The sequence below is a fragment of the Musca autumnalis genome, unplaced genomic scaffold, assembly GCF_047663935.1.
Source record: "Musca autumnalis isolate F117 unplaced genomic scaffold, ASM4766393v1 scaffold_2, whole genome shotgun sequence".
Lineage (NCBI taxonomy): Eukaryota > Metazoa > Arthropoda > Insecta > Diptera > Muscidae > Musca > Musca autumnalis.
Window position 1 is genome coordinate 146,068,468 of NW_027411755.1, and position 8,031 is coordinate 146,076,498.

An 8,031-nucleotide genomic window follows, 5' to 3' on the forward strand; every position below is an offset into this window, starting at 1 on the left:
GTTCCAATGGCGGTAAAAGTGAATGAATACACCAGTGCTTTGTGTTTTCTTAAGGAAGTTGTGCTTTTTAGTAAATTAGATGCCCAAAACATTTTATTATTTGAAATATTTATGGCACAAAGAAGAAATCACATTTAATATTGTAATAATATTAATACATTTTTCATATACATATATGCATATATTTGAAATATATATGTATCTATTTATTACATATATAATCATTTGGTTCCAGATGCCGATTCTCCATTGATGATTTCAATTTTGAGGAGAATTTGTTTTATTTCACAACTAACGTGAAGCGTTCAACGATGTTTCTATATTTTATAACTAGCAAAATGCCCGCTACTTCGTATGCGGAAAGGATATAAAAAAACAAATAAACAATATATAATATGGAAATGACAAACACTGAAAATTTGGTCGCACTAATACCAATTTTAATAAATATTTATTTTTATCTTAGTACTGTACGTACCCCTTAAGTTCGATTTTCAAAAAGATCAGCCGTATCTCACCCTTACACATTAACAGCGAGATCAACGTTGCACACCAATACACACCCTAACTCCAAAAAATAAAAATTCCAGCACTACACCCAAAAACAAATTTAGTACCATTAAGTAATTTTCGTATACTTATGGTACGTATTTCGACGACATATCTCAGCCATACACGGACATTAATACAAAATAATTACAGTAAATTCCATAATAATTACAGATCTCAAGATTCCAGCTGTATCCGTTCGTCCAATTCCAAATTGTACCAAACTTAGTATCAAGTCGAACTCTTCGTACCCATAAGTAAGATTTTCCAAAACTACCTCAATCCTTCACTTTAGTAGTAATCTTACTTCAAAATTTCAGGATTCAAACTCTATCCGTTAAACCAAATTAAAATTGTACTAAATTTAGAACAATTTATAATTTTCGTACCAATTTTCAAAACTTCCTCTACGCAACAGGGCTACAATAATCATACTTTCAAATTGCAGGATTCCACCGCTATCCGTTCACCCACATACAAATTGTACTAAATTTAGTACCATTTAGTGCTTTTCGTAACCATAAGTTTGCTTTTTCAAAACAATCTGAATCCTACTCTTCGACTGTAATCGTAATTCCAAATTTCAGGATTCCAGCTCTATTAATTCACCCGAATCCAAATTGTATCAAATTTAGTACCATTTCTTTCCCAAACAAAAATTTCAGGATTCCAGCTCTACTCGTTCACCCAAATCCATATTGTACCATATTTAGTACCATTTAGTACTTCTCTTACCCATACGTACGACTTTTCAAAAATTCCTCAATACTACACTCCTACAGTAATCTTAATTCCTAATTCCAACACTATCTGTTTACTAAAATTCAAATTGTACCAAATTTAGTGCTTTCTGTACCCATAAGTACGAATTTCCAAAACTACCTCAATTCTACTGTCCGGCAGTAATCTTAGTTCCAAATTTCAGAATTCCAGCTCTATCTGTTCATCCAAATTGTACCAAATTTAGTACCATTTAGTACTTTTCGTACCCAAAGGTACGAATTTCCAAAACTATCTCAATCCTACACCCCTACAGTAATCTTAATTCAAAACTTTAGGATTCCACCTCTATCCGTGCACCCAAATCCAAATTTAGTACTGCTCGTAATCATAAATACGAACTTCCAAAACCATTTCCTTATTTCAACGCCATTTCCCAACCTTGATTCCCATACCAAATTTGAAGATTCTTGCTTTATCCATTAAAAATATGCAATTGGTACCAAATTTAGAAACTTTTAGTACTTTTCGTACACTTATAGGTCGAGTTTCTAAATACCCTTTTGTACATCTTCCTAACTCTCCATCAATGACCATTCGTTCAAAATTTCAGATTTCTAGCCTAATACAATGGATTCCATATTTAGTACATTTTAGCACTTTTCATACCTTTCTACGACGAATTTCCAAAAACCCCTTTACACAAAAACAAATTATACCAAATTCTGTACAATTCGATTTTCCAAAACAGCCTTAATCCTTCACTTCAACAGTAACCATAATTCCAAATAACAGGATTCCAGCGCTATCCGTGCACTCAAATCCAAGTTGTACCATTTGGTACATTTCGTACCCATAAGTACGAATTTCAAAAACTACTTCCATCTCAATCCTATACTCCAACAGCAGTCTGACCAAATTCCAGGATTCCAGCTCTATCCGTTCCCCCAAATCCAAATTGTACCACTTAGTACTTTTCGTACCCTTACTACCTCAGTCCTACACTCCAATAGTAATCCTAATTTCAAATTTCAGGACTCAAACACTATCCGTCACACAAATCCAAATTCTACCTCTATAGACTACCGCGAACGGGTTGCAAATTCTAACTCTTTCCGTTTACAAAAATTCATACTTTAAATTAAAATAAATAAAATTAAAATACTTAAAATTCAGGATTCCAGTTCTATCCGTTCACACAAATCCAAATTGTAATAAATTTAGTACCATTTAGTACTTTTCGTACACATAAATACGAATTTCCAAAATTTCCCCAATCCTATGCCCCAACAGTAATCTCAATTTCAAATTTCAGGATTCCAGCTCTGTCCGTTCACTCGAATCCCTATTGTACCAAATTTAGTACTTTTCGAACACATAAGTACGAATTTCCAAAACCACCCTCATATCTCAGTCCTACACTTCACAGTAATCTTAATTCCAAATTTCAGGTTTCCAGCTACATACATACGTTCACCCAAATCCAAATTGTACTAAATTTAGTACCATTTAGTACTTTTCGTACCCATAAGTACGAATTTTCAAAACTACCTCAATTCTACACCCCACCAGTAATCTCAATTCCAAATTTCGAGATTCCAACTATATCCGTTCACCCAAATCCCCATTGTCCCAAATTTAGTACCATTTAGTACTTTTCATTCACATAAGTAAGAATTTCCAAAACTTCCCCAGTCCTACACTCCAACAGTAATATCAATTCCAAATTTTAGGAATCCAGCTCTATCCGTTCACCCAAATCCAAATTGTACTAAATTTAGTACCATTTAGTACTTTTCGTACACTCAAGTTTCCAAAAACCCTTTGGTGCATCTTTGAGGAATCAAGCTCTATCCGTTCACCCAAATCGAAACTGTACCAAATTTAGTGCTATTTAGTATTTTTCGTACCCTATGTACGAATTTCCAAAACTTCCACAATACTAAACTCCACCAGTAACCTCAGTTCCAAATTTAAATATTCCAGTGCTATCCGTTCACCCAAATCCCCATTATACAAAATTTAGTTCCATTTAGTACTTTACGTACCCATAAGTACGAATTTTCAAAACTACCTCAATTCTACACCCCACCAGTAATCTCAATTCCAAATTTCGAGATTCCAATTTTATCCGTTCACCCAAATCCCCATTGTCCCAAATTTAGTACCATTTAGTACTTTTCATTCACATAAGTAAGAATTTCCAAAACTTCCCCAGTCCTACACTCCAACAGTAATATCAATTCCACATTTCAGGAATCCAGCTCTATTCGTCAACCCAAATCCAAATTGTTCTAAATTTAGTACCATTTAGTACTTTTCGTACACTCAAGTTTCCAAAAACCCTTTGGTGCATCTTTCTTACTCTTCATCAGTGATCCTCAGTCCAAATTTGAGGAATCAAGCTCTATCCGTTCACCCAAATCGAAACTGTACCAAATTTAGTGCTATTTAGTATTTTTCGTACCCTATGTACGAATTTCCAAAACTTCCACAATACTAAACTCCACCAGTAATCTCAGTTCCAAATTTAGAGATTCCAGCGCTATCCGTTCACCCAAATCCCCATTATACAAAATTTAGTTCCATTAAGTACTTTCCGTACACATAAGTACTAATTTCCAAAACCACCCTCATATCTCAATCCTACACTTCAACAGTAATATTAATTCCAAATTTCAGGTTTCCAGCTCTATCCGTTCATTCAAATCCAAATTGTGTTAAATTTAGTACCATTTAGTACTTTCCGTACCCATAAGTACGAATTTTCAAAACTACCTCAATCCTACACCCCACCAGTAATCTCAATTCCAAATTTCTAGATTCCAGCTATTATCCGTTCACCCAAATCCCCATTGTATCAAATTTAGTACCATTTAGTACTTTTCATACACATAAGTACGAATTTCCAAAAGTTCTTCAATCCTACACTCCAACAGTAATCTCAATTCCAAATATCAGGATTCCAGCTCTATCCGTTCACCCAAATTCCTATTGTACCAAATTTAGTACTATTTAGTACTTTTCGTACACATAAGCACGAATTTCCAAAACTACCCTCATATCTCAATCCTACACTACAACAGTAACCTTAATTCCAAATTTCAGGTTTCCAGATCTTTACGTTCACCCAAATCTAAATTGTACTAAATTTAGTACCATTTAGTACTTTTCGTACACATGATTGGTAATTTTGCAAACCATTTCCTTTTAGAAGCACCACTTCCCAACCTTGATTTCCATACCAAATTCCTATATTCCTATATTCCTGGGGCCTATTATTGATTTCATTAATTATTTAGCGATTTCTTCAAATTACAGATTTTGAAATTGAATAGTTATAACTGTACATCTCCATGTACGATAAAATTCTTAATTGCAAATAAATCGTGGTAATATGCACAATTTTATTGCACTTTCATTGATTTGCAAACATTTAGTTATTACCAAAAAGTGAGGTCCATACAGTTTTTAGTTGTTGTTCTGGCCGATTTCTGAATTTATTCCCCTAATGTTGTCTTCAACAGCAACTCATTTGTTCAACAAACCCAACATCATTTATTGAAAGAATTTTTGTTTTAATTTTAAACTAAAAATCAAAATTTTTACAAATGCATCGTTTGTAATCATCTTTTCTAACTGTATTTTAACGAATGAAAATCTTTTGTGCGACACCTGTTATGTGAAAACTAAATCAGGATCGGTTGGTATTTTTCGCGTAATTGATGTTTATATCATTATCACCAACTGCGACATCTGTTGCAATGGAAGATAACAAATGTCTTGTCTTTCTATTATTTAGTGGTTTACGATAAAATAAGTGCGCCTAGAAGTAAACTACAAAATTTTAAATTATGTGTGATCGTTTACGGTATCATGAAGTTGTAGCATTAATTTGACACATGTCTTGCAGAGGGCCAACTAAGTGAATAAGTACGTAATAGTAAAGAAAAATAAGGATTTTTGTTGTTGTTATTTTTTGTGGTTCCAGGACGAATTTTCTAAAACCCGGCCTTATCTCGCACATTTGCATCAACAGTGGCCCACTGGTAAAATTTCAAGCTCCTAGCTTTAGCCGTTTTGGCTGGGCGTTGATGATGAGTCAGTCAGTCAGTCAGTCAATCACTTATCACCAAGCTCATTTATATATATAGATAGATTAATAGTTTTTCTTTCTAAAAGCGAAACACTATTTGGAATTGTGTATGTACCTGTGCGTCTGTTGTTGCTTTTGTGTTTTGTATTTCTATGCATTTCAATAAAAGAAAAACCACCATCATTTATAAATGTGTGTGTTTGTGTATGTTTTTGTGGCTTTTGGGTTTGTATTTATATGTCATCCAAACAAATATTTGTTTGCAGGACCCAATCATATTTTAGGCTTGGGACTGTTGCAAACATATATGTATATGTTTGCTGCAATATAGGTTTGGGACATACAGTTAGTCAACTCAATTATTACAAACGATGAATTTTTAAGAATTTAGTTTTTAGATTAGGAATTAATATAAGAAATTCTTTCAATTTGTGGGGAGTAACGAAAACGACAGGCAAAATGTTTGTGGTGGTTTTTTGGTGTCAACTAAGTAATAGTACGGCCAATTCTTTTGCGTGTATAACAAATGAAAACTCATCTGAAATCCGTTGGATTTAATTTGGCATTTCAAAGGAATCGACAGTTGAAATGGAGTGGATTTCGTAAATGTAAACCCAGCATAACAGTAAAACATGACAAAGGGGTTTATTTGGATGTTTTTAAAAATGATTTAACCAACAGCGTCAAGAAATTTGGGTTTGATGACCCTGAAAATTCAAACAAATTGCAATATAAATACTACCAAGACATTTTCATTTAGGACTTGGTTGTTATACGACTGCGCCTAAGTTATCGAAAGTCCAGATATTAACCCCATAAAAATATTATGTGTCCACCTGACGAAAAAAGTCGGGAAAAGGTCGCCCACTAATAGGACCGACTTAATAAAATACATTAAAGAAGAATTGAAAAAAATTTAATTGGAATATGACATTCCGAAATTAATTCTTCAATTCCCAGACGTTTACTATTCCGGAAAAATCGTGTAAGATTGAAATAGTTGTGAATTTTGCAAAAAATTAGTTGACAGTACAAGAAATGAGTTGTTTTCCTTTTTGTTAATTTTGGGAAAATTTTTAGTGGAATATCGCTAATTTTTTATATTATTTTATTAATGAAGATGTGTACGAATTAAACTGTTAACAAACATGTTAATAATGCTATTTATTAACACCAATAAAAAGTTGTTTATTTCAAATTTTGTAATAATGTTGGTTTTGCAATAATTTAGTTGTTTAACTGTTTGATAGAGAGGCCTTTTTTCCTCCGTGTACATTCAAAAATGTTACCTGGGTTTTGATTTGTCGGTGATTCACTTATTACCAAGCTATATTATATATTGATATGTTTTCAAATTTAAATGAACACTTGATCTATACAAAACACCAGACGAAACCCGTATATTTATTGTTGGGGCAATATTAAATATCTTGACCAGCGCAATATTTTTTTTTTTTTTTGTATCCACTGTTTATCCCAGGTTTGAACAAGTTGCGTAAATACTCTTGTAAAAAATACTTACATACATATTTTATTCCAACATTCGAAGAGTAGTGAAAAAACAACGAGAGAATCGAAGAAACACCATTCATCCTTCACAATAAGGGTTGTACTCTCGTCCTAACATGTCTGCAATATCCACACATATGAACGCAACTGTCAAAGTATGGCATTGTTTATTTTCTTTTTTTACTGACAGTCATTTGACATTTAAACCAGACAACAACAATTATGAATGATGACTCCCTACTTACGTCCAGCCTGCCAGTCAGTCAACCATTCATTCATTCTTCATTTTCCCTGGATTTGTTTTTATTTTGTTTCTTTTGCACATCGAAGAAAAAATCCTAGAAGCCGGATGAATGACGTCTGGTTGGTTGGCTGACAGCCCCAATATAAACAAACAAAGGCATGCATATGCTTCTGAATTTCAATTTGGAATTAAATAAGAACAAAATATTGATTTTATCATTTACTAGTAACCATAATTCGTGTTATTACCATTATTCTGAAGAGGCACTTAGAAGGCCAAAATCATCGACAGTCGTAGTGGCACCTTGACACTTTTTTCTTCACTTGATATTGCTTTGTGCAAATTTCTGTTGTCATTATAAATGGTTTCACATTTGGCATTCACTGGCTGGGGTTTTTATTGATGTGATTCGACGGAACTGGCATTTTTTTAATTCTTTCTATATTTTGGAATTTTCACAAGATTTATTTACACTTTAAACAAATTTATTATTCTATTTTTGCCATTTTATTCGAGGTTTAACTAATTTCTATTAAAGCCGAAAGGGAATACCAAAGAAAGTCGAATGAAAAAGTATGTCCTCAGACACTTCCGTGTGTCTGTGTAACTTAAGCACCTTCAAAATTTCAACTGTGTTTTCTTTACTCCATTTGTATTTTGGTCTTGTCTGTGTTATTCCACCCCTTTTTTGTTAGCAATTCCACCCTTATTATTTGACGTTTGAAATGTCAGTAGGATAGCGAAAATGTAAAAGTTTTTTATAAGAGTTAATAAAGAGCGTTATTTGCTGTTTGTGCGCATGCTTCTTATAATGCGGAGAGAGTGCGAGAAAGACATGAAGAAGTACACTGTCCAAAATGCGACTTTTATAATTAAAGATACAATTTTAGAATAAAGTGTAAAAAATGTGCAA

The 8,031-nt window shown here is 33.1% G+C and overlaps 1 protein-coding gene across 1 annotated transcript in view; it reads right to left on the reverse strand.

The window, feature by feature from the left end:
- Pgant2 (polypeptide N-acetylgalactosaminyltransferase 2) overlaps positions 1-7,777 on the reverse strand; it is a 310,217-nt gene extending 302,440 nt beyond the window's left edge. Inside the window, exon 1 of the mRNA XM_073969497.1 lies at positions 7,367-7,777. The gene's annotated coding sequence lies outside the window, so the exon portion shown is untranslated. The remainder of the gene's footprint in view (positions 1-7,366) is intronic.
- Positions 7,778-8,031: the final 254 nt, after the last annotated feature.